At 42.0% G+C, this 27,631-nt stretch overlaps 1 protein-coding gene across 8 annotated transcripts in view; it reads left to right on the top strand.

Annotated features, from left to right (window-relative positions):
• Window positions 1-27,631, top strand: part of ESRRG (estrogen related receptor gamma) — a 565,965-nt gene that overhangs the window by 134,479 nt on the left and 403,855 nt on the right. For 4 of the 8 annotated variants that reach the window (XM_078078359.1, XM_078078361.1, XM_078078360.1 and 1 more), the window contains exon 2: window positions 47-138. The exons of the other annotated variants lie outside the window; for them this stretch is intronic. The gene's annotated coding sequence lies outside the window, so the exon portion shown is untranslated. The remainder of the gene's footprint in view (window positions 1-46; window positions 139-27,631) is intronic. 8 annotated transcript variants of the gene reach the window in all.

Genomic DNA, 27,631 nt, shown 5'->3' with positions numbered 1-27,631 from the left:
TTCCTTTTTTGGGTTGGATCCTTGCTCACGTCACATAAATGAATAGAGCTGACAATTTACTGGCTCATCAATGAAACAATATTAAATTATGAAGATGTAAGGAAAAAATCCTACGCTAACATTGTTGCAGTTTGAAAGGTAAGCTGTCCCCTACAAGAGTAGGAGATATTAATGTTCATTTTGAAACCTATATAACATAATGCCAGGTAGTGCCCATTATAGGGTTAAGTGGCCTCTTGATAGCTTTGATTCACTGTGGTCCTAGCATGTATCTCATTAGCAACGCAATGAAGAGGCTCCCATATTTCTCTCATTCTGTCTTTTAAAATGCAAAAATGTCATTTTTCGTGCTTGTAGAGTGTTTTATTTTATGAGATATTCTGACAAATTAGACTTCACTGAGTGTGTGTTGTGGTGATCGTGGGGTTCCTTTTGAAAGGAACCTGTTTTTATTGATTTGCTATTTTGAAGCCTGGCTGTCGGGGTCAGACTGTTCCTTAATTCTGGTCTTTGGGGATGCACCAGAAGCAAAATACAGTATTTTTCTTTATGTCTTGTCCGGTGCTTACGGTAGGCAGCCTTCTCTTCCTAATTCAGTCTTCTGTGAACTTACTAAAAGTACTTGGTATGCCACCTATTACCAATTGAATACCTAGTACTTTCCCAGTATACCTAGACATCAAGTCTTTTTCACTTCACGTTTGAAGGAAAATCATCCTCCTGTTCTTGGCTACCATCAGTTACTCAGTTGGTCAACTAGACCCAGGTCTGTCTCTTGCATTTACAAGCCCCATTATAATGACGGTCCGACAGGATCAGAATGTGGAGGGGTTCTTTCAGTGCAAAGAGTCCCCGCTTCCATCTGACTCTCAAATGGGTCCACAACTCGGGAAAGGTGACAAACCCCCGCCCTAAATGGTCAGCTCTTTGGGGGTAATATCAGTGATTTATTTGCCCCTTCCCCCCCCCCCCCCCCCGTACCGCTGCAGAGGCTGGTAGGTGTGCAGGAAATCAGTGCGCCCTCGCTGCCCATGATGTCTCTCCATCCTGCTCGGGACTGAAGCCTCTGCAGCAAGTCAGATTTTTCTGAACAGCATTCGGCAGATTTTTGCTTCAATGTGGAAAATGGCACTTTAGAAGTCAAATTACCTTTTTCATGGCACCCAAGTTGCTTAATTTGCAAATTGAGAATAATTTAGGCAATGGGAGAATATGTTTCCATGTGTGAAGTGGATTGAAATGAGTTTGGTGTTCTCTCTGCTCCTTCAGCTCAAACTATCATAAAATGGAGTTCTGGCCAAAAATCATTCAGTTGTGTGATTCCGGGATATCATCTGTTGTTTTGTGTGACATCAGTTTAGTTTTAATTAGTGGTGATACTTAAATCTGTGCTTCTGATGAACTGCAAGTATGCCCTGCTTTAAGGAACCGGAATGGGTTTCAAACTCATGCTTACGGTGCCTTTGCATGAAGGGACAGTTATTTGCACTCTAAAAATACCTTGGCTTTACAAAATAATTTATCATAAGATTCCTTTAAATAACCAACTCTCTTAGAGCTTTCAAAATATGATTTGATTTGAAAAATCAATGTCCACTCACTCAACTTTTCAAGAACACATCTGCTTTGTAATGTGAGGCAGGTGAAGGGAGAAGAACCAAGCGACAAGGAATGAGGGTCTTAAGTGAGCTGAATAGGAATTAATTTTAATTTAGAAAAGAATTTACCTTTCTAGAGTTTCCCAGGGAAAACACCTTCACCTTTATCACCTCCAAAGTACATAAGGAAAAAAAAAAAAAACAACAGGCCAATTTGAGTTTGGAGAAGATAAATCTATTTCTTTGGTGGGTCGCATTCTGCATTATGCATGTGCGTAAAAGTGAGGTTTGCTTTGATCCTGACTATTAAAAGTTTATTTTTAAACTCAGACTGGGCAGGAATCCAGCGATGCTCTTTCCCCCTGTGCACATCCTGGTTTCAGGTCCTCAGCCTGGCGGAATGCAACTAAGCCTCAGGAAGTCGTTGAAAAGTACGGAGACTTGATGAGTGTTGAGGGTTTTTTTTTCCCCCCTTCTTCCCCTCCATTTTTGAAATTCAAATTGAATGCAATTTTCAGCTCATTTGAGCCAGAATATACTGTTGCTGAGCTTCAGTGGCTCTTAAATTCAAACTCACAGGAGAAAACAGATATCATCTGTCACAGAGGGTGGGAGAGAGAACACTCCCTGCATTTTATTCATGGGAGGCAGAGTCCTAGTAACTAATTCAAACCTTTCTGACTAATCGACTAATCATTCACCAGCAAACTTAACAACTAATCAATGAAACCTTTAAGACACTCATCTTCGGAAGTCGGGAGCAATTGTCCCCCTCCCTTAAAAAAAAAAAAAAGTCATTGTTCAAGTCTATTTTTGTATTGTTGGGATTTTAATACCTTTTTTGTAAACTGAGACAGAATATCATGGCAATTTTTTTCCTGCCCTTCCTGACAATTTTATCGTTTCCATCTTTAATGTCTTTGTCAATGCTCTTTATTTATGACTGAGGAATATCAGAGAGCTTACTGCTGGCTAAGTGAGGCCAAAAATTTTGAGTTTTTTCCTCACTAAACAGACTGCCTGAAAATTAGTCTTCTTTCTTGGGGCAAATATAAATACCAATTAAAAGAGGAAGACCCGCTCGTACAGCCCTTGAGTTTGCAAGTGCGTCTTCTCTTCAGGGTGGTTGCCTCAGCGAGGCTTGAGAATGCCTCTCGGGAAACTTCTCTGCCACTGGATATGTGCCCAGGGAATGCAAATGATTTGAACAAATGATAATCTGAAATCCCTACTCTAATTTCAGAAAGGATGTGATGTTGCAATTCTGGTCCTGAAATATAGGTTTTATGCCTTACCGCTGGTGCTTATCTTTGACTGTTTTAATGTCATCCAAAATTTCCATGGGAACATGAAGTCCATTAGCCTTCTCTCTCTCTCTCTCTTTTTTTTTTGTCGAGGTCTGTGAGAGACAGTTATGATGTTATTTCAAAGTAAACAGGAGAAAAACAATTTGCTCCCTAAATATTATCTCTAATGCAATTAGCTCCTACCCGTCCCATTTGGAGTTTAAAAATGCTTTGCAGTGAGTATATGATCAAGCCATATACATTTATACTTATGTGTGTATGTATCTACATGTCCCCAAGGTGTCCGAGAAGGGGACAGCAGGAATTTCTAAACAGTCATTTTCACATTAATAAAGGCATCGATGACTTGATCCCCTAAGCAGTAATGTGCTTGTGCATTTGCCCCCTGGTCACAGACATTTATTTTATTGCCTTTATCAAAAAGAATACCCTAACTTATTAACCTGTTTTCTCACTATTATACCTTAAGACTGTATTGTTGTTTCTTTGACTTCAATATAAGAAGCCAAAAACCTACCTTGACAAGGAATCCACCTTTTTAGCCAGTCACTAAGTTAATAGAATTTTAACTTTTCTACTAAAATGTCAGATCGCTTCAATAGACAAGTAATTACAGAGTGCTTGCTATGTGCTAGACATTCATTGTGCTAAGATTTGTAACATACAAAATAGTGGCTTTCTAAACCCAAGTGAGGTAGACATGGGAGATGAAGTATCAGCCTCAATTAGGCAGCAGAAGGTGAAGCTTGAGAAGCCCCCAGGTTCTCAAATGATTCTCAGATATGCAGTCCCTCTCCTTTTCCTCAGGCGGTAACCACTGGTCTGAAACAAATATGATCTAACTCGGAGATGGGAGAAAGGATGATACACAAATAATCAGTGAAAGGGATAAGAAATACACATACTTAGGTGCTAAGTGTATCCTATTCCTCAAAACATGCTGATATCGCCAGGTAGGGGAAGGCAAGTGGGGGGCTGTAATCCTGCATTGTAAAGTAGGTAGGCCAGGGGTCAGTGGAGGGAAATGAGGAGAGCCCGTTCGGGGGGATGTAAAGCTGGAGTGGAAGGGAGAATGTTTGAGGTGGCGGCTCAGTGGTGCGCTGGAGCTTGCTCATACCCCGAGGGCCAATTGTTAAATTTCTAGAAATTCAGTGAGCCAGCTTTTATGACATATGATTAAAAATTAAATTACATAAACTTACAATAAATCCATCCTATTAAAAACAAAAGTAATGAATACTGAAAACTTATCACTTCCTAATTATTTCCCCTCATGCATTGCAATCAATCACCTATGCTCCTGGGGCGTGTCTGTCATATCTAGATGGTAAAAATCTGTGCTGTTCTCATTTGCTGCCCATCTCCTCCCCCCGGCATGTACCATGATGCCATGTGGGTAGCTTGACCTCAGCCATGGTAAGAGTATTTACTCCACAGAAATTGGGGCTTTTTTTCATTTGAGAGCCGATTATTAAATATTTTTTTTAAATTTTAAAATTTTATTTATTTTTGAGAGAGAGAGAATGACAGAGAGAGAGAGAGAGAATGAGAGGGGTGAGGGTCAGAGGGAGAAGCAGACTCCCCGCTGAGCAGGGAGCCCGATGTGGGACTCGATCCCGGTACTCCAGGATCATGACCTGAGCCGAAGGCAGTCGCTTAACCAACTGAGCCACCCAGGCGCCCCTGAGAGCCGATTATTAAAGACAAACCAGACAAACATAAGGAGTAGGGGCGGGAGCGGGGCTAAAAATCTGGAAGGCATGAGAGGACAGAAGCCAGAGGGCAGGGTTACACCAGGACCATGGTTTTCTCTTACTGAAGAGCAGGGCATTTAAAAATCACTGGGAGCCATTGGCTATTTTTAACACATTTTATTATTATTCTAATACATGTTCACGGTAGAAAACTTGAAAGAGAATAATAGCTTACACTTCTATAATTCTTGGTATGTGCCCCACACTTTTTAAGTGCTTCAAATATAATAAATCATTTAATCCTGAAAGTAGCCCCATCAAGTGGTTGCTGTTATCCCATTTTATTTCATTTATTTATTTTTAGATTTTGTTTATTTGAGAGAGAGAGTGAGCAAGTGAGAGAGAGAGAGGAGAGAGCACGAGCAGGGGGAGAGGGAGAAGGAGGCTCTTCACTGAGTAGGGAGTCCAATGCGGGGCTGGATCCCAGGACCCTGGGATCCTGACCTGAGCCGAAGGCAGATGCTTAACGACTGAGCCACCCAAGTGCCCCAACTATTATCCCATTTTTAAATGGGGAGACTGGGTACAGAGAAGTGCAGGAGTCCAGCCAAGTAAAGGAGTATGATTCGAATGCAGACGGTTCCACCGAGGAGCTCAATCTGCTCTGTTGCTGTTCTATGCAGACATGACATCCGGTGAGGACCCGCCACCGGGAGCATTTCTGAGAAACTGAACTAATAGCAGGAGCATTTAGGAGAGAGAAGGGTACTCCTTCCATTGTAGACAATTAAAATTTGGGGTGTGGAGAATCTAAGCGATGAGTCTCCCCTAGCAAATCAGCTTAAAGAAGGAGTCCAAGCCCAAAATAGAGAAAACCCCTGTGCGTGGATGTGCGAAAATATTCATCATCACATGGATTAAGCAGAGAAAGAAGAGCTTTTGGGAAAAAGTAAGTGTTAGGGAGAAAAACAAGAAAAAGAATCCATGACGGAGAGGATGAGCAATTGGAAAGGGAAGAGAAATATGGGAGGGCATGATGTAACAGTGTCATGAAGATAAGGTAGGAAGAGTTTGGGGAAGGAGTTGCTAATCAACAACACCAACGGCTTCTGTGAGATTTTTAATGGTAACCATATAATTTCTCATCCCAATTGATCACTTTGGGAGTGAAGGGGGTGCTATTAATAATTTGGCCAGGAAACAAACATAACAAGTCAAGAGTGATGTATGGCCACACTAGGTTTACAAATGGATGAAATTGATAGATTTCTAAGAATTCATGATCGTCTGGAAACTATTTCTCTTTGACCAACATTTGCTGAGCATTTACTGTGAGGAATGCAAAGTGCTAAAGATAAAGATACATATGGCAAAGTTAAAAAAAATATTTTGTTGGGGGGAAAACAGAGAAAATTGGTGGATGAAGCATAATCTTCCTTTGCCACACACACCCAGAAGTAGTCACTCTTCACAGTGTATTAATAGCTTTTTCTACATATTCCAATGGTTATAGAGATATCTAACTAGTTTTGTTTCCAACTAAAACAATGAAACATGCACATATGAGCCTACAATTTACTTGTTAAACATATATACATCTTTTCAGGTGAGTAAATATTTAGTAACCTCTTAAATGAACATACCATATTTGCCTATTTTCTTATTGATGGACATTTAGCCCTTTTTGGCGCTATTTCAATAACGCTATGTACTTCTTTAATTCTTGTGTTCTTATTTACGTAGGAGAGATATCTAGAGTAGGATTGCTGAGCCAGAGTAATTTTACAATAAACTGTCAGTGGGTTGTTTAAAAATTATATAAAATAGCACTTCCACCAGCCTTCTATGAACACCCATTTCCTAATTAGCCATACTTATATCAGACTCAAATTTTTGGCCAATCTATTATTGGATAGTGGTGTATTATAGTTATTTTAACTTGCATTTTAAAAATTATTAATGAAGCTGAACATCTTAATTTTTATTGGTTGTTTGTATCTTTTTTAGTGAATTTGCATTTTTTTATTCTCTTACCAGTTTTTTTCTGTTGAAATAGTCATCATTTTCCTTATTTTTTGAAACCTCTTGCACACTAAGAACATTAAGCCCTTTTCTCTTCAATGTTACAAAAATCTTTCCCCATTTTAATTTTACGTTTTCATTTTGCTTTTGATTGTCATCAAGGAGAAGTGGTTGAATATTTTTTTGTTTTATTTTTTGTGGCTTCACATTTTTCTGTCTTGCTTAGTTTGATCCTTCTCCCTCAAAAGAAGGAAAAGCAATTTTAATTTTATTCTAAATCTTTTACATGTTTTTTCCACATAATACTTGATTCCCCATAGCTCAGAGACTAGTTGTGAAGATGACTGCAGAGTGGGTATTTCCATTTCATTTGGCTAGAGCTCTCACTGAGGGGTACCCCCAGAGCCATGAGAACGCCAAAGAGGGCACTTGGATCAGTGGGGTGGGGGGGGAAAGAGGGGTGCAACTGGGTTTTCTGACTGGTTGACATCTGAGCTGAACTTTTAAGGCTGAGGTAGCAGGAGTAGATGGGGTTCCCAGTTGAGGGAAATGGCAAGTTAAGGAGACTTGGAAACTTTGGGATGCAGTATGTTTTACAGGACAGGGAAAGAAGGGCCATGTGGTTTCATGGGGTGGGTCAAGGGAAAGCATTTTTAATATCAGGGGAGAGCTATTTTTCTGAATTTTAAAATTTCCACAAAGAGTGGGTATTACTTTATGGTCAGAAAAAGTAATTCTAAGCTGAAGGAAATGAAACCTCTGAGTGTGGGATTAAAGAAGTTAAATCATAAGTCAGTAAGGGTAGGAAACACCTCGACCTACAAGATTAGGGATGGGACAAAGAGGGACAGGAATCCGTGTTTGAGGATTGGGAGGAATGTGCATGCATCTTTAATATCCATGTGCCTTCCTCCAGTTATTCTGGGGCCAGATGGTGACAGGTGCCTGCTAACTGAACTTGGCCTTCAGCATTTCAACTTTCAAGCCTCACTGCAGGCCACTCCAGAGTAATATCCCATTATCTATAATGAGGTCCTTTCTGACTAACATGGCAGTGAATTCTCCACAACCTTTTCTCATCACACACTTCTAGTTTTCACACACCATCGTATTCTTCTGCTCTTCACTAAGAAAACACAGAACCACTACGGGACCTTGTATGTTTAACCTACATGCTTCACACTTGCAGTTCCTTCTCTCTGGGAGAGAGAAATCTTTGTCAGGCCTACTGGAATCCCGCTTATCCTTCAAGACCAGCTTACATATCGTCTCTTCCTGCAGCCTTCCCTGACTTCTTCAGTGAGAAGAAACCTAGATATTGAAATATTCCCTGGCACCATTTAAGACTTATCCTAAGGCAACAAAGTATAATAGTGTGTTTTATAATGATATACAGTGATGTATGTTATCATGACATAGATAGTGATATATAATATATATTCTAGTTATGTGTTCATCCTAAAACAACAAAGTATATAGGGATCATGTTCCTAACTAGGTTGAAATTTCTAGAAGGGCAAGAACCATGTTCTACTTCTTGGCCATATTCCACTTTAATACAGAGAAGTCCCATCCTCCCTAAAAAAGACTGGAAGACAACGCCCATTTGTAGAAACAGACCCATGGACAGCAAAGACAGGAGAAGGCAAGGGATGAGAGAATGCACAAAATAAATCAAATATAAAGTCATTTCCTTAAAATAAGGGGATAGGAGCTTGAGGAGAGCGTAATTCTAAATAAACCTCCGAAGGAAGTGAGCCTGGGAGAGCACCGGGCATGAATAAGTGGATCACCTCATACTCGTGGCAGAGGGCCCAGATGAAGTTAGACAGAGTGAATTGGAAATGGGCCACATTCACATGTTCCTCAGCATTTGGTGGCCAAAGAGCAATATAGATGCAGAAGAGACCTGAGAATATCTGAATCAGAAAGAAAGAGTAAGAAGAGAGATTAAAGTGGCAGGAGAAGAAGAAGGATATTTGTGAAGAGGGAGAAGTGAGTCAGAGAAAGGTTCTTCAGAGGGGATGTGAGTCAGCAAGGAAGATTACATAATCAACTTGGCAGAATGTCTGTGAAGTGAGGACAGTGGTGAGGACGTCAATCCTGGACGTAGACAGGAGAGAGATCCAAGGAAGCCATGAGGGGCCTAATAATTGGGGTGAGGTAAGAGCGACACGGTGTGGGTGGGGGTGAGGGGTATTCTGGGGTGGGGGGAATCAGGCATAGTTTCTGTGAGGACACAGGGAGGATGGTGGCCTAGCAGGCAAGACAATTGTGCTTGGAAAGGGATCGCACTTAGCATCTTTATAGTTGAATGGCATCCTACACCAGGAAGAGACTGGGAGGTCTGGTTCAGTATTCTCATCTGGCATTCAGGGAAAAGTCTGAAGAGTTTAATGTCACCTCTGGGCAGGCCTCATTGCTCACTGCTCTCCCTTTACCCCAGCCAAGCCAAACTGCTTTACATTCCCCACACCTGGTTGTTCTTTCTCATTCATACCTGCAGTTCATGGTCGGGAATGTTCTTCTATACACTCTTTGTTATTTGCCTAACTCCTATTCAAATTCTAGATCTCTGCTCAAAAACCATTTATTTAAAGCATCCCCTCCTTGGGAAGGATTACATGTTCCCAAACATTTGTCTGTTTCTTAACTTATATGGGACATAGAGTTGCTTCTTGACGTTGCTTTCTAGATTGGAAATTCTTTTTTACTTTTTTAACATATTTTTTACTTTTACTTTTACTTTTTTTTTTTTTTTTTAGAGAGAGAGAGAGTGTGAACAAGTGGGTGGGGAGGGGCAGAGGGAGAGGGAAAGAGAGATACTTAAGCCTGGAGCTTGAGGTGGGGCTGAGTCTCACAACCCTGAGATTATGACCTGAGGTGAAACCAAGAGTTGGATCCTTAACCGACTGAGCCACCCAGGCACCCCTTGGATATTCTGTTCGGTCCCATCTTCGATTACTGTACTGTACTAGTGACTGCCTGGGAAGTATCTCTTGAAGGAGGGAGGGAGTGAGGGAGGGAAGGAGGGAGGGAGGGAGGGAAGGAAGGAAGGGAGGGAGGGAGGGAGGAAGGAAGGGGAAGGAAGGAAAGAAGGAAGGGGGAGGAAGGAAGGTAGGTAAATTTTAAAGTTTCACCCCCAATTGTTGACAGGGCCTGCCATGCTTTTTCTGAAACTAAGTACAGTCAGGCTTGATTTAGGTGTGACTTGAGCATTCATATACAGATTTGGGTGGTTGGGTTTTTTTCCCTAGAATTTTAACCATTGCTAAGCATACATTTCAGTTGCATTAAGTACATACACGTTGTTTTGCGGCCATCCATCCTCACCATCACCCATTTCCAGAACTTTTTCATCATCTCAAACAGAAACTCGGTACCTATTAAACAATGATTCCTCACTCCCCCCCACTCCAGCCTCTAGCGTCCACCCTGCTACTTTCTGACTCTGTGAAATTTGATTACTCAAGGTACCTCATAAGTGGAACCATACAATATTTGTCCTTTTGAGTCTGGCTTATTCATTCAGCGTAATGTGTTCAAAGTCCATGTTGTAGCATATATCAGAATCTTACCCCTTTCTTAAGCTGAATAATGGTCCATTGTATGTATATTTCACATCTTGTTTTTCCATTCATTAATTGATGAATATCCGGTGGGGGGAGCTGTTTTCACAGGAGACCAGTATTTTAAGTCCTAGATACAAAATCTGTCATGTAATCTAGTACCTGGGGCTGGTCAGTGGTGCCATGGCTGGTAGATTCAAGCAGCAAAAACAAGAGTAGATTGAGGAATCATCCATGTGCATAGCAAAATCAACAAAAATATCCAAGCACATGGAGACTAGACAGGAGGGAGAGGAAATGCCCCCACTGGGCCATGGCAGCCCTCAGGTGAAGAGGGTAATGAAGATGTATGCCATGAATTTCACATGGTAGTAAATTTTGAGAAGTAGTTGGAGAGAAACTCATTTTTTCCCCTTCCCTTGTTATCAAAATGGCGGAGGGGGATAAGAATGAGAAGGGGCAGAACAAAATGAGACATCATCTAGGAGAAGGAGGGGAGAGCCAGATAGAAGATGAAGGGGACTTTGGCTCCCCAGTGCCCTGTGGAGCCAGTAAAGTCTTAATTCAAAGCTGTTCGACAATTTTCATGTAGGAAGAGCCCTCCATGCTATGAGATCAATGGATATCTATTCTATAGTTCATCACAGTCCAAAGAAAGAGATTCCACAGCCACGATGAGGCACCGCGTGAGGATGTTCAAGACTTTCTTTTCTTCAGCTAGACTAGTTTGGGCCCTTTTCTTCTCCTTGACTTTTCAGTAGTTGGAAAATAATTATTCATACTCATTCCATCAAAATCCCTTACATGCCTGAGTTCTTTCTCAGTTAAAGATTGGAACTGGATTAATATCTTTTCCCTTAACGACTTCTCAGTTACAGTTTTCCTAAGCCTTTAATGCCCTTTGAATTGTCTGCCCTAGGGTCTCTTGGGTTAAAGAATAGTCAGATTTTGCCACATCCTGTTTGAAGCTAGTGTTCTCCTTACTGATCCGCTAACTCCATTTTCGTCATGCCTTTGTCCAATGTGTCTAGTGTGGTGCTGGCCTTGCCGCTGAGGGAAAGTGCCATTATTTTTCTGGAAGCAGCTTGACGAGAGGGGCTCATTAGGGGCCCTACCCATCAAGCTCAACCTCCCAGCCTAGAGCAGAGCAAGTCACTTTCCAAGAGACTGCTGGCCCTGAGATTGTGTTACCTTTTCCGAGGTGTTATTTTTGTCTTTCTATTTCAGAAGTCCAGCTCGTTGGCCCATTTCAAGTTGCCTCTGATCTTTAACTGCTGCTCCTCAGCCCCTTGAATCCATCCTTGGGGAGGCTTTCACTGGTCACTTTGCAGAGTCCCCTCAGGCCAAGAAAGCCTCCCTCACTTTGTTTCTACTTAACCCTTGCCCTCCATGGTGGTAAGGGGCCATCTCTGGGCCCCCTCCCTTGTAGTCTGTTATTATTTGCAGGTGATTAGCAGGTGGCTTCTAAGCAAAAAGGAACATTGCCCCAGGCTCTGCTCTCCCATAGGCTCTTGCCATTTTGCTACAAAAGAGAAAAATCGAGCCTTTGAACAGTGTATATATACTATTCATGTCCTTAGAAAGAGAGCAATGTCTATAAAATTTCAGGAACAGTATTAGATTTTACTCCGTTATCAGAGGGCAGGACTACTGGTTATGGTGCGGATTGCTTTTGGAATTAAAAAGAAGCAGTTGCCTTAGCTAGGCGTCTGGTCTTTTAGTAAAAGCTTATTTGAGAATTTCTCTCTAGACACTAATCCCCCAACAAGTTGTATTCCAGTGAGATGGAGTGTCCATGAGTTATCGTAATTGGGGCTGTGGTGAGCTATTCTTCTTGCAGGGGGAGCCCGCTTGGTGACAGCAACTGCATTCAGCATTCGCCGGGCTCTCTGGCTACTCATTTGGCCAGATGAAAGCTCTCTTCTCTACCTCCGTCCTCCAGCCTTTTTTGTCACGTACCCTGCTACCTTCAGATCCCCCAGGGGAAATATTATATGCTTCTTTCAACATCTTGAGCTACTGTCCCTGGCATTAAGTGAAACATTATACTTTTTTTTTTTTCTGGATCTCTGAACTATTGCTGTGAGGTGCGGTGTCCCGCTCAGCTCCCGTGCCACCCCCCCACCCCCGCCAAAGGAGCCAGTTCATTCACCTGAGTTGTAAATTGCTAGTTTCTCTCCTATTACTTTCAGTTAAAAAATAAAATTAGAAGCCCAACAGAACTTCCTCTCCTCCCCTCCTGTGCCGAATAAACATGACCTACCCATTCGCTATTTGGATTTGATATTTGCAGGAACCACGCGAACGTACGTGGAATAATTCTTTTCCATGGATGTTCTCAGTTTGCCTGGGTGGGAAGCTGGTTGTGTCAAAGTAGCTGAGTGTGTAGCAGAATGCGCCAGAAAACAGTTCCTCAGGTTCTTTGACTCTGGATTTAATTCTTTACTCTTTGATGGAGGGGCCGTGTGTCCCTCAGAGCACCTGGCCAGTGTCATCGACTTCGGTGTTTCCCAGAGGTGCCCAGAGCTGCTGAAGCAGAGTGTCCAGGGCAGGAGCCTGGCACTCTGTATTTTAACAAGTGCCTGAGGTGCCCCTCTGGGTCTGACAAGGCTGGGAAACACTGTTCCGTTCATTCCTGGGTTTTGCTCACGAAGGTGTACCGGATCTCGGGGTTGCCGGAGAGGGTGTGGGGTTGTTTGGCTGGCCTCGTTCTCTTGCTTGGTTCGGAGTCTTTTGACGCAAGGAGATCATGAACATTGACGAGCAGGCCCATTTTAAACCAGGAAAAGAGGGAGCCTGCTTAAAACAAAACAAAACAAAACAAAACCCGAAACAACAACAACAAAAGAAACCCCGAAAACAAAAACTGAGGGGTGTGTTCTCTTTTATTTGAGAATAACCTCAGGAGGTACATAGTTGAAATAGTCCTCAGGGCTACGGCTGCTGTCTTGCTGGTCTCAACATGTTTTGTATGACAACAGTAATAAAGGCTGTTGCACCATCCTGTTTAAATCACAAAATGAAGTGGATTCTTTGTTTCCCTGCGTGAGAACTGCATGTGGTTCCTAGTCCCTGATAAGGTGGCTCAGAAAAGTGACCTGTTGCGATGACCTGGAAATCTTCTTGAGTATAATCCTCTAGATAGTGGTAGATGATAGAGAAGAAAATCAGGAAGCTTTGCCATGTGCTGGGGAGAGCTGCCGGATGTAAATATACATAAGGAAGACAGTGCACTTTTATTATCTATTGAATAAGGCAGGCCGGGGACCGAGGGACAATTGAAGACAGTATCTTGGGTACATAATTGAGTTTCAGATTTTCTCACCTTGCCCGGTGTGGCTCTGCTGTTTGCCCAAGTCACATCTCTGCCCTGCCATCAGTAAACCCAGGCTGGGGCTACAAACTGTATCAGCAACAAAAAAGCCACAACAGGAGCCTTTCATGTATTCGCCGCCCCCTTTGGGTTGCCATGGCAACAATAGTTTTAATTACGGAGAGCCAAAATGATAACTTGTGTATCAGATGTGGCTCACTTTTCCCTGTGGACAAAACTCTGATTCGAGAGCAGCTTTGTATGTGGATTTTCCTTCTAGGCTGGATTTTATTATCTGCTCTAACAGACAGCTCTTTTGCTCATGGAATGAACCAGAGGAAGCTGAAGGACTTGGCAGGAGGGGCTGGTGGACAGAGACCCTGGGGAGACGAGCTGGACCTTTTTGTCTTAGAGGCAGCCTGATGCCCTCATCCCTTGTGAATCTCAGAACCAAGCAAACCGTGGCTCTCAAGGGCTGCTTTTGGCTTCCCCTGTTGACCAGTGGAAAACCACGCGTTAGGACAGAGACTTGTATGAAGTACTATCTGGTAATCATCCTTGACAACGTTCAGGATTATGCTGGGGGTGCTGACAGATAATTCCATTGCAGTGGCAGTCATGGGAATGCAGCTCTCCAATCAAGCTGTGGAGGGAAGAGGCAGGAGAGAGCACCTCTTCCTAGGCACGTGCCACGCCCCCCCCCCACCTTTTTTCCTGGATCTGCTTGCCCATTCTTTGAATTTCTCCTCAGGCTTGGAGAGGCACCCACACCATATCTAAATATTTCTGGGCTTCCTCATTCTGAAAGCTCTTACAAAGCTAAATAATCTTCCCCTTAGGTAAACATAAATCATTGTCTACCTTCTTTGCTCCTCGAGTAGACCTTTTGGTACATTCATTAATAATGGCCGTTGCCTGGTGGCACAGTGATGGCTGAGTCACCGCTGTGAGCATCTTTCCTGGAACGCCCCCATTTCTGACACTGAGCCCTAAAACCCCATTCGGTGTTAAAGAGGCCATTCTTTGCGATGGACAGCTGGATGGTGGCGAGTGAAAGACACATGTCTGCAAAAGGCAGCAGTGTGGTCTCAGGAGTGAGGGGAGGAGAGGGAGGACACAGGGGACGTTGATGGAATGATGTTGTCCTTAAACAGGCTGCAGCTGTTTCTAATCTCTGGCAACCCCGGAATAAGACCTTGATCCTTTGCTCAGTAGATTTGCAGCCTCCATCGATAGGCCAGTTCATCACAATCCCAGCTTTGGGAGGCCAGAATGCCCATGCAGAACTGTTTAGAAATAGGCACCATGGTTCTGCTTTCTAATCCTTTACCACATTATTAAAAAAAAAAGGCCCGATTTTTGGTAAATCTTGCTTAACTAATGACACAGTCTCTGTTTTGCTTCCGCATTCAGGAAGCTTTGAGGCTATGATTTTGATTTTGGAGTTTAGGCATGTTAATTAAACCTTTGTTTGAAAGCAGAGGGGTTCTGTTTCTTGTTTGTTAGTTTAATAAGATTTTGTGTTAAGAATGGCACTGAGAATCTGTCAGAATTAGCTTGGCTGCATATGTGTAGCTCAGTGCTTTGAGACTCTTGAAATGTCTGTTTTTAGGACATCAGCAGGGGGCTAATGAAAAGGCTTTGTTGATTTTAACGAATTGCAAGCCGCTGTAGCCAAAATAAATATAATCTGCTTTTTGGATTAGTTGTCACAGATGATTTTACCTACTAACAGTGATTAAGGAACCCGAATGGACCAGAAACATAGCAGCTCTCCAGTGACTCCTGCTAAAATAGCAATAAACAGAAGTAAATAAAGACTTAGGGCATTAGTTATCTTTAATAAACAGTGACACCAAATATACTGTATGCAGGCGTGAAGAGGTGGGAGTGAGGGTTTAGGGAAGATCGGGGTGTCAAATACCTGCAAGGCACCCTATCGTTTAAAAAATAAAAACTAGAGTGCTCGCTGGTAATGTTCATCCCTTGTAGTTGTACCTCATTAGGAAGTGGTTAGAAACCCAGAGCCATCTCCCGGTTGCCCAGCCCCCTCTCAACACCAATCCCAGTCATTGTCATTCTGCTCTCTTCTTCCCGCGGACTCTGGGACCAAAGTTGAAATCCTGCAACTATAGGATTAGAGTATGAAAATCAAGGACATGTTAATTACTTGTGTAATTGTTAACCTCCTTGCTGCAGTGATGCTACCCAGTTAGTGAAGAGGAGAGTAGCACTGTATCCTTCCCTGTATTTTTCTACCCTGATGAAAAGAAGGACTTACTCCAATGGGCAAATGTGATTCTCAGATTTCCCCAGTAAAGTCTGATTGTGTTTTCCCTCATTGCTGCTTGATCTAAAGAAGAGGTTGTAGCTGAAACCCTCTTAGGTGGGATGTGTGAGTGCCAGCCGAAAGATGCCTTTGGTAGGCAGAAACATCATAGTATTTTTTTCTGATTTTTAATCCTTTTTCTAAAATTTTTTAAATTCAATTAGCCAACATGTAGTACATCTTTAGTTTCACATGTAGTGTTCAGTAATTTATCAGTTGGGTGTAATACCCAGTGCTCATCGCAACACTTGCCCTCCTTAATGCCCGTCACCCAGTTACCCCACCCCCCCCACCTCCCCTCCAGCAACCCTCAGTTTGTTTCCCAGAGTTAGGGGTCTCTCATGGTTTTTCTCCCTCTCTGATGACTTCCCTTTCAGTTTTCCGTCCCTTCCCCTATGATCCTCTGTGCTGTTTCTTATATTCCACATATGAGTGAAACCATATGATGATTATCTTTCTCTGATTAACTTACTTCGTTCAGCAAAATACCCTCCAGTTCCATCCACGTCGATGTAAATGGTAAATATTCATCCTTTCTGATGGCTGAGTGATATTCTATTGTCTATATATACCACATCTTCTTTGTCCATTCATCCATGGATGGACATCTCGGCTCTTTCCACAGTTTGGCTATTGTGGACATTACTGCTATGAACATTGGGGTGCAGGTGCCCCTTCGGATCAGGACATTTTCTGGTTTTTAATCTTATCGAATGTTTTAAATCATTCTGTGGATACTTTTACCTTAGATCGCAGAGCAAGTGACAAACAGAGCTTTCCCTAGCTTCTTTCTCCCTGGGGGGTAGATACTGTTGTATTTGTTTACAGATGCAGAAACTGGGGTGCTCAAGGCCTGCAAATGAGTCATGGCAAGGCCCGACAATAGAACAGTGGCCTTCTAGTACCCTGGGGAAACCCAGGTGTTAGTTGCATCACTGACTGGCCAAAAGCAGTGCATATGCCCACTCAGGGTTCCAAAGACTATAATCTTACCCTTGCTTACCACCCTCCAGAACGAATAGCTATCGTTTATTAAGTTCTTACCGTGTGCCAGGCACTGTGCTAAGTGCTTTGCAGATGACATGCTATCTGATGCCTTACAACAAATCTCTTCATTCTGTAAATATTTATTGAGCCGTCCTTGTACCCCGCTCTGCTGCAGAGATACAGCAGGGAATAAAATCGATACAAATTCCTGCCCTCTTGAAGTCTTGGCTCCAGTGTAGGGAGTTAAGACAACAGGATACATTTAAAAATAGTGATTATATTAGAAGGTGGTAAGTGCTGTGGAGGGAACGCAGGGGCAGGGAAGAGCTGCAGTTCTAGATGAGGTGAGTAGAAAAGGTGAGCAGGTGCCATTTGAGCAAAGACTTGACTTGATGGAGGTGAGGTGGCAGCCACGTGGGTCCCTGAGGGGTGGGTGTGTGGAGAAGAAGTGTCCCCACCCTGAGAAAGGAGCCAGCCTGGAGTGTTCTAGGGAAGGAAGGGAAGAATGGGGGAGGTCAGAGTGCATAAGAGGTCAGGTCTGTAGGAATTTGCAGCTCCCTGCAAGGACTCTGTCCTTTACCCGAAGGAAGATGGGAAGCCCCTGGGAGTTTTAGGCAGAGGAGGGACGTGCTGCGTCTGACATTTTCAGACCCGAAGAGGCAGGTTGCATTTCCTCTTTGCACTGATGGAATGCGGGGTGCAGAGTAAGCTCAGGGAAGTACTTGCGAGAAGTCACTGTGTGACTAAGACGCGGAGAGCCAGCCGCTTACTGCCCAGCCCTACAGCTGTGCTCGGCCTCCGGCTCAAAGACAGGCCTGGTGTCTCCGTGATGTTTTTCTTTCCATCAAACAGGAAAAATCTTGTAAATGTTATTTTTTGATGATCGCTTTTGAATATCTGGAGTCAGAGGCTTGTGGAACCGGACCACTCAGGATAACATTAGCCTCATTAAATTCATTTTCCAAACAAGAGAGCAGAGTAGAGTCAAATCTGTAAATGGGGTAAAACTGCTGTAGGTCACGTAAGCAGGAATTCAGATCTGGGATTTGAATCTGGTTCTGCTGCCTGACATGCCCTGTTCTCATGCCCTGCTTAGGCCATCATGCTGCCTGGGCTGCAGGTTTCTCACGGTAGGCGCTAAGATGCATTCAACATACACAGGGAGTGAGGTGTTCTCTGCTTGCATGGAGCTGATGCCTGTAATAGTGACCTTTCTGTGTGGTTCCTTCTTTTCACCACTCCTTCCACACTCCAGGACAGATCTTTGGGTAGATGTCCAATTACCAGATGAGCAGGGATTGAAATCTGGTATGGAGGGAAGGCAGCGTTGTTCTAAGTGCCATTATGTTGCATAAAGTGGTCAACTGGGGACTGTCCCTAGACTTCCTTTGCCATAACCCAAAAATTTCTTTTCCAAATCCTATAAACCATCACTAAGTGATAATAGATCTCACTGGACATCAGTAAAGGTCTGTTCTTTCATGGGGAATTTGAAAAGTAAATAGGCATCATTAAACATTCAAACTGATCCTGAGATGAGAGGATATGACGTGTCAGTCAAATTCAGGCACGCCGCTGTGTGTAGTGACAAACAGACACACACATGCACACCCACACACAGCCAGACTTTTCCGTTTTCTAGGTCTTCTGTGCAACTTTGACGGGTGTTCGTTATCCTGAGCAAATCTTTTGTAAGATTTAAATAATCTCGCGCTCTTCTGCGAGGAGCCATGCCTTGCTATGTCAAGGCCAAGTTCTGGGTATGGCTTTTAAAGGAGATCTTATTACATCTAAAATCTTTAGCATTTTGAGGGACTAAACAATAGTTTTGTAGCAGGAGCAGAGCATGGCTAGTTTCTTTCTCTAAGTAACCTTGGATTTCGACCTCGTCTGTTTTACCAAGGAAGCACTGCTAACATGAATGAATGATATACAATTTCATCGTGCTTCTTGCAGAAGTTTTCCCTGAGAATATTTCTGGAGTCATCACACACTGTTGTTCTACCTTTTTGTAGGGTTTACGTGTCCTCTACCACCATTTCCCTGAATAACATAAGAGGATGTCTGTGATACTCAGCCCTAGACTTATTAGAATAAAATGTAATACAGGTGCTCTGTTCATTTTCCATGGAAGTCTTGGGTGTCTGGCATTTTGAAATAAGAGGAAGTAATTATCTTGTTATACTACTATCCACTGACAGGTGGGATGGACCTGAGCAAAAGCTTGATACTACTTAAAATTCAAATTAACACCCGGTCAGCTCTGTGGTAGTACAGAAACGTGATATTCCTCCTACGTGCAGGACTAATTTGGGTGAGCAGTAGGAGCTCCTTTTGTCTGATTTCCAGAGAAGGGGCCTAGCTATGGTGATAGGCTGTTTGTTTTTTCCTTACATTCTTTAAGACAAGATTGAAAAGAGTGTATTCTGTTTTAGTAAGTTTTTAAGGAAGCAAACTTTGTTTACTAGAAAATATGGTTCACCTAGCACTGGATTGATCCTGGTTGGTGTTCCCATTTCAGAGCTAGTTTTCCGTTTGAGCTTGGGCTCTAGCTGTGTGATTGGCCTCCTCACCAAAGCCTAGAAATAGGATGTGTCTCAGTTCAAACCCATAAATGCAGTTCCTGGAGTGATTAACATTTTGACAAATTGAGCACAGGACTATTGGTGCCATGTAGCTGGCATTTTCCTTACAAAGGGATGGACAACTATCCTTTGCTCAGCAGGTGACTTGGAATTAGCAAACCCTTGGCTCTGGGAGAGAGAGCATGAACCTGAGCAAATCAGCATAGAAGGCCTCACATTTGTGATCTTCAAAGTTATGGCAAGCTGATTGTCCATAGTTTCTTTAGTGGTTAGCTGTAAATAGTTTTACTCTGAAATGGATAATTAAGGGATAAAGTGGATTTACATCAGTTTATATTTGAAACTGAGATAAAAATATGTAACAGCTAATACCAGATATTTAATTATTATCACTAGTATTGCCTGTAGTTTATGAAATGTTATATTACTCACTTGATGTTCGTAGTAAGTCTGTGATGGGGGGTAGTATAGGCTTTATTACCCTCATGTTATAGATTAATAAAGTTCAGAGTTTGATTTGTCTAAGGTCACAGACCTTACCTGGTTTTCAGATGTTCTTTCTTCTCTTTTCTCAGATTTTCTTATTTGAAACATAGGTGTTTTAAAATTCTATGGCATTGACTTTTACAGATTATTTTTTTTTACCTAATGCTCTGCCTTAGGGTATATATCTGTTCTGTTTTAATTCAAGTTGCGATTAACTTATCACAGAAGTTTGAGTTATGGAGAGGTCCCTTAGATTGTTAGCATTTTTTAAATCTCATAGTGGAAAGGTTAAAGAATAATTGAGACAAGAAAGACAGGAGAAGAGGGATTGATGAAGTTTGACATCAGAAGGAAGATGAGCATACAGTGTCCACGTAGAGAAGCGTGAGCAGTCTAGAACTGGAGAGAAGGAAGTCCTCACTTTATTTTCCCCTTACAAATAGTTAACAAATGGCATTCTCATTTTTCTTTTTTTCTCATCAAGGTACAGAGTTGAGGTAGAATGAGATGACAGAGGTTTTCCTTCAGAGGGACAGTGGGTCACATACCGGTTTTCTAAATTCTCCATGCACACATAGGTGATTATATTCATTAGTATGTTTAAAATGAAGGTTAAGAGAATTTTGAGTACCTAAAGTAAACTTTTAAAGTCTGTATCTGAAAAATAGGAATTTTCCCAAGAGTAAACAAAATTAACTCTCCCAGAAACTGATGTTTGGAATGAAATTACAAATGCCTTTGTAAATTTTAAATTTGGCAAAACATGTTCTACCATCATTTAAAAATAACAACTTTAAAGGGCTCATAAATAAAGACATAAAAGGCATTTTGACATTTAATACAAAAACAGCATTTTGATGAACTGGGTAAAAATGAATCATAGACATATGGATTACATATTACTTATAGTGTGCCTGAGCTTTAAAATTGAGGCAGTAGAAATCTGGCAAAATATTTTTGGGAAATTTGCTATATATACTATATTTAAAAAGAGGTGAAGATGAACTCCAGACTGCTATGATTGCTCATGACATTGAATTTGATAACTTTTCATTCGCATCTAAGAAATTCTTGTGAAATAGCTCAATCTGTTCGTGTGCTGTGGAAGTGAGTTGTTGGAGCAGTGTATACCAATTTCATTTGGTCACATACTCAATCAACAAGAACTTAGGACTGGGTGCTCCCTGAATGCCCGGATTTGTACTACACACTGGCACAACTCCCTGGATGGAGACATGAACTGTGGACTCCACACTCATGGGAGGGGTAGACAGTGGTAGAGAGGGGCTCACGAATTTCTGGGTAATCCAAGTACTTGGGATACACAAAAGAGACTCTAGAGTATTTACTGGGTATCAGTGTCTCTGTTAGCCTTCACATTTATTATGTTTAATTATTAGAACTCCATAAAAATGGGGATATTATTATTCCTTTCTAATGGATGGAGAAACCCATGTTTCATCAAAATGTATAGGTTAAGTGATTTGTTAAATGGTGGCGGTCGTCTCCTACGTTGCTGGCTCCAAATGACCCCCACTTTCTGTATTCTCACCTATGGTGTCCGTCATGCCCCTTGAATCTTGGCTGGCCCTGAGATTGACTTGAACAAATAGATCATGGCCAGAATGGCATTGTTTTAGTTCCAGACCTAAGCCTTCATTGGGCCTCACAGCTTCTCCCTTTGTAGTCTTGGGAGTCCTGAGTCGCCAGGAGAAAAGTCTGGTTACCTGCTGGAGAGACCCTGCACTGAGACCATGTGGAGAGACACGTGGTGCAGGAGAGGCTCTGAGACCGCTGGGGGGGAGAGAGGAAAGGACAGCTAGACTGACCTCCCAGCCAAGCCAGCCTCCCACCAACCAGCCAGTTGACTGCAGCTGCATCAGGGACCACCAGTAGGGTCAACAGAACAAGAGTCCATGTTGTAGACTTATGAGCAAATACAATGGTTGTTGTTTTCTGCTGCAGAGTTTTGAGCAGTCAGGCGGCAAAAGAAGACCAGAGTGGTGGCTGAGTAGGATTTGAACCCAGGTCAGTCTGACTCCAATGCATGTTTTTTCTCACTGCGTTTGCTCTGTGTTTGAGTCAGTGGGGAAAAGGGTGGGGGGTGCAGAACAGAATTCAATGATCCGTGAACACCTCCTAAGATAGTCTGCATCTGACCTGAATGAATTGTGAAAAGGGAAAAGTTTGAAGACTTTTAACTTTGTGTCTTAGAGGAAAAGGGAAACATACCAGTGGTAGGATCCCCCCTCCCAGCCTCCGCCCCGGTGGCCTTCTTGCGCTTGTACCTTATAGTTCATGCATCAGAAAGAACAGGAGCAGATCACCCCAAATTCTCATTCCTGATACTCTTCCCCGGGCAAATGCCATGTAAATGTTTGTATTGACATTATTTAGAATTATCAAACTAATAACGGATGCTAATGAATTCCTGTCATTCACTTGGGAGTTTATAAAGAGAACGCGGATAGGAGCTTTAAAAAAGTACAGAAGTGCGACACACACATACACACATGGGAGATGTTATGAACCGTGGCATGAAACAAATGGTGATCAAAAGCTATGAAATGGGGGCAGCATGCAGCGGTCAGGGAGAGTGGAGGGTCCCTGGCTGGTGACACAGGGGAGACTTGAAAGGAGAGTTTTCTGGCAAGTCCACGTTTGAAGTGATGTCATCTTTTTTATTCTCCCAACTCAATTGCTTCTGTGAAGCTCATTCTTTGCATTCTGATGAGGAGCAAAAATGTTACATCAAAGGTTAATGCTTGAATTGAGGATGAAAGAGAGGGAAGAGGGTGGGCGCGCGTGTGCGTGCTCATGCGTGCGCGCGCGCACACACACTGAGATATAGAAAGAATCACAAATGACTAAAAGTTCTTAGAAATATGATATAAAGGAAAATAGCCATCTTCCTCCCCTGATACATAGTTCACAAGATCGTCCGGAGTTTGGATGTTGAACCGTCTTGGTGCATACCAATGAGGCTACGATCGCGGGCCGTTTCCCTTGGAAGCTTGTGGTGGTCAAGTACGCAGCAAGGGGCGCGTGGTAGCATGAGCACCTCCGGGCCACACAGCAAGGTCCTGATCGGCCGAAACAGCCATTCTTGGGCACTGCGCTCCGCGTTACCATGCTATGCCTCAGTGTTATTTACCCAGCCCTCCTTAGGATGACCTTGAGTGGACTACCCGGCCTCCTGTGTAGGCAGTTCAATACACCTAGTTCAGACTTCTCTTTGTAATCAAGTACTCATTTCCAGGGTTGTTTTTTGTTTTTTTAACTATATTGCCTGTTTTGGGTTGGACAGTTACATAGGTTTATACTATGCATATATATATGCATACTAATGCAGTCTGCGTGTTGAAAGAACACTTTCTTCCTTTTCCCTCTCCACATCACCTACCGCTGCTTGAGGAGAGTAGAACGTGTGTCATTTTTCTCCAAGTTGTTCTAACTTGTGGCAATCCAGTTGGCCTCTTCACACCAATCCAGAGATGAGGGGGTGAAGAGCAGCCTGGCTTCTGGGCAGTCCTTCAGAAGCAGAGCAGAGGGGACCCTGCTGTTTCGTCTTGCCTGTCTTCTTCAAGAAGCCCCACCAAGGGATGAACCAGAAGCTTTCTGGGCAGCTAGGAACCACGGGCTGCCCATCCGAGCTCTGTGAGGATATGATGGTCGCCAGTAGCCAGACTAACAGAAACCTCGCAAATGGAGGAAACTGATGGAAAGTTAAGGGAGAAATGTGAATATCCACACTTTTTCACGTGCTACGAGGAGTACTGTTCTCACTCCAGTTTCTTCAGTTTATATTTGAATCATTGAACAAAGGTCTGGGAAATAATACTTGCAAATAAATTCCTCCTCTCCTTTGAACATTTTCTCAGAACCTAGGATTTCTGGTGGGGCAAAGATGTAGGCAAGGGGTCTGCTCTCTGTGGCCTGCAGGTCTGTTGAATCCTTGTATCCCCCGCCAGGCAGCAGTTATGGGGGCCAGTGCCTGAGAGGCCGCCTGAGGGCACTAAGGGGTGGGTGGCCTCCAATCTTGATCACCAGGAATGAGGGCGTTGGGCACCCTGCTGGCTTAGTACAGGAAACATCAAGGGTTAACATGCACAAGAACAAGCCATTCACACTGCTAGCTAAGTGAGCCTTTTCGGAAATTGTGTTTTTTTCATGATTTCAACTGACAATTAGACGTGTTTACATGGTCAAAGCCCTTTTTCATACTGAGACATTTTACCTGAGTGCTCCTTCTGAGAAAAGCTGAAGGTTTCAGAAAATTGCAAGGCCACTAATGGTTTGAAAAATGACCTCTTAGCAGCGTGTTTAAATTACAGTGGGGGAAGAGTGAGCATTTTTATAAGTAACATTTTATTTCGTTTGTGTAATGAAGCCCATATAATAATCAATATTAAACATGCAATGCTATGCTGGGGCCAAGTGCACATAAGGATGTGCTGCTAATAGTAACAACAACAACAAAAAAACCTGAGAATTTTCCTCTTCAGGAAACATTACAAATATTTGTTTATTAATCCCCCATGTCAGAGCTGAGATTAGAACTCAAGCTTTTGCCTGCCAGCTGATTCACTTATCCTCTGATGAGAGCAGAGCTCATGGAAATAGCAGTATAGGAAGATAGTATAAAGTTTAAAAAATGGTAGGGAGAGTTGATGTGATTTTTAAGAACTTGAAATAGATTTTTCTTGACTAAGACCTGCTGAAATAAACTCTTCTGGTGCTTTCCATGTCATTTTCTGCTTGCAGATATAAAATTGTGGTTTTCTATTAGCAGTATTGAAATATAATGCACTGTGTCTTTATCTTTTTTTCCTATCCTAAAATTCCTCAGGATACAACATAGTCTTTGCAAAGTCCTAAAAGGGCCCAAACCATATGAACTACTGCTTTAATTATAAGCCTTCTCAAAGTTTATAATTATCCCCAATAACAAAGCTGACAGCATACAGAGTTTTTTTAAGATTTTATTTATTTATTTATTTATTTGAGAGAGAGAGTGCACATGCGAGCAGGGGGAGGAGCGGGGGGAGAGGGACAAGCAGCCTCCATGCTGAGTGCAGAGCATGACGCGGGGCTTGATCTCATGACCCGAGATCAGGACCTGAGCCGAAATCAAGAGTCGGAGGCTTAACTGACTGAGTCACCCAGGCGTCCCCATATAGAGTTTTATACATTGTAAAATACTGTATGCACTAGACTATTTGATGTTCACAACTGCCCTTTGAAGAAGGTAGGACAGCTATTTTTATTCCCATGTTGGAAATAGTTAACAGACTCAGCCTGCTTGAGGGTTCCTTAAGGGCCGCATAGTTTCAGCTTGAAGAAAGTAGGGAGTCAGTGCTTGTCTCGTGATTCCAAAGCCACCATCTACTGATCATGAGGGGCAATGATGGCACATTAAGAAACAAAAGACAAAAAAAACAAAATAGTGAATATAATCTTCTATATACTTTCCTTTGGTACGATTAGAAAAATATAAATATGAAGGATGCATTTATATAGAAATACTGTGCCAGAATTTTATAATTTGTAATAGTTATATCATCAGTAGTATAGAACTGAACGTGTAGTAGGTGTTTATTTAACAGAATGTTATAATATATATATTTGATATATATAATATATATTATATATTATAATATACATAATTTACCAGTATGTATAATATATATAATATATATAATATATATAATTTACCAGTATGAATATAATTGCAGATATGTTTGGGGACATACAGATGTAGAAGAGGTTGACTTGTGTACCCTCCAGGTACTTTAAAAATATAAGTAAGTACAGTGCTCACTTCGGCAGCACATATACTAAAAAAATATAAGTAAGTACAAAAAGCGTAAGCATTGAACTTGTGCCAACCTAGTAGGTTTGCGTCCTATTTCTGCCACATGCGAATGAGTATAAGTATACTCATATACTTTTTCCAATTTTTTTTTCAATTGTAAAATGGTGATTAAAAGACCTACTAGAAAAGATGATTTGTATTGGTCAAATGAATGCTGAAGAAATATATATGAAGCACATTGTATATGAAAAGCATTCAATAAATAGTTATTTACCAAGAAGCAAAAGCAACAGATGTATAGAGCTTCCATTTATGTTGACGTATAGAGTTGGCTGAGATTGAGTATATGCCTTCTTCGTGTGGACATGGCCTACAGTCTCACAATTTTCTTAGTAGATTTCTTTGTAATTTATCTTTTTTCAGGGCTCAATTCTTATCAGTGGGCAAAGGTGAGTTTTTAATAAAGTGACAGTCCTGTTAAGGAGTGCCTCACTTCACACTTTTGGTTTGCTCCAGGTCAAATGGAGTCTCCATATAGTCAGTGATGTATAAAATGCACCTCACCATAACAAGGAAAGCATTGTCTGCCCCATTTCCTGACATCAAGAGTATAATAGTGTTCTGTCAAACTTATTCAATGGTGTCCTATTTATTAGAAATGCCAAATTTTCATCCTCTGTCCAGTCCTGTTACTTGTGTTGAATTAATGTGAATTGCTTTTGTAAGGTCAAGGCCTCTGTGACAATATAGTGAAAGTTTCAAGGAAGGTGGTGATGATGGATTTTTCTTTAATTCATTGGAGTGCTTGTAATAAAACTAATGAATGGAAAGGACTGAACATTTTCAATTAGCTGCATATAGTAAAATCCTAAAAATAATTAGTGGCTGAGATGGTGTGTAGTTATTTTAAAATACTGTTTCTAGTTTGTAAAGATCTTGGTTTAGTTTGCTTTGGAATCAAGCCATTTGGGAAAGAGAAAAACCTACAATGCGTGTGCGTGTGTGTGTGTGTGTATTTCAGAAGGGCTTTTTCATTTCCATGCAAAAGTGTAACAATAGATAGTGACTAATTTTTTTTAGTGCTTTATAAGTTCACAAATTCTTCTCTTATTCATATTAACTCATTCCTTATAACAACACATTGAGGTTAGTATTATTATTCTGTTTATTTTAATGAGGAAATAGGCTGTATATGATTAAGATCACCCCTTTAAACGTACGTGACTAAAAAGGAATCAGGGAATTAAGCCAAGTCTTGGGACTTGAAATGCAAGGTTCTTTGTACTATACCACATTCACGTTTGTGGGGGGTTTTGTTTTTGTTCATTTGTTTTGTTTGTTATTGATGGTGATAGTTTGGTTTCCTTTTTGAAACCATCCACAAGTATTGTCAGTAGTATAGAGTTGAACGTATGGTAGGTTTTAGGTTTAATGGCATGTATCTGCCCCTCAGATTTCACTTCAACAAAGAGTTGTTGGGCTGACACTTTCTGAGTGTCGGATATATTGGTGCTTAGTATAGGCATTGTGTTTGGTCCTAGGAAGTCAAAACTAAATTGAGTCAGGCCCTTATCCTCAAGGAGTGAATAGTGTAACTTACAGTGTCCAGTCTTCCCAGTCTCATTTTGCCCCCTGGGAAGTGGGTGCCGACCATGGTTTAATAACTCAAATCACTGGCTGACTCTGGGCTCCGGCCTTCCTAGGCAGGGGAAAGTCGCAGAGTTTTGGCCAAAACTGGATTTTTGTGAATCTGGATCATGTATTCTTGATTGAGTCTTAGTAGGTATCAATGCTCAGTAGATTGTGATATTCTTCATATATGATTATCTCATCATGGGGTTCCCATGTTATCCCATGAAATATTTATGATTACCCTCATTTTAGAGGTGAGGAGCCTAAGGCTATACAAGGTCAAGGGACCGGGTC

This window comes from Halichoerus grypus, chromosome 7, assembly GCF_964656455.1.
Source record: "Halichoerus grypus chromosome 7, mHalGry1.hap1.1, whole genome shotgun sequence".
In the NCBI taxonomy this organism is placed as follows: domain Eukaryota; kingdom Metazoa; phylum Chordata; class Mammalia; order Carnivora; family Phocidae; genus Halichoerus; species Halichoerus grypus.
The sequence above is the reverse complement of the archived record's forward strand: the minus strand, read 5'-3'. Positions and strand labels throughout refer to the sequence as shown.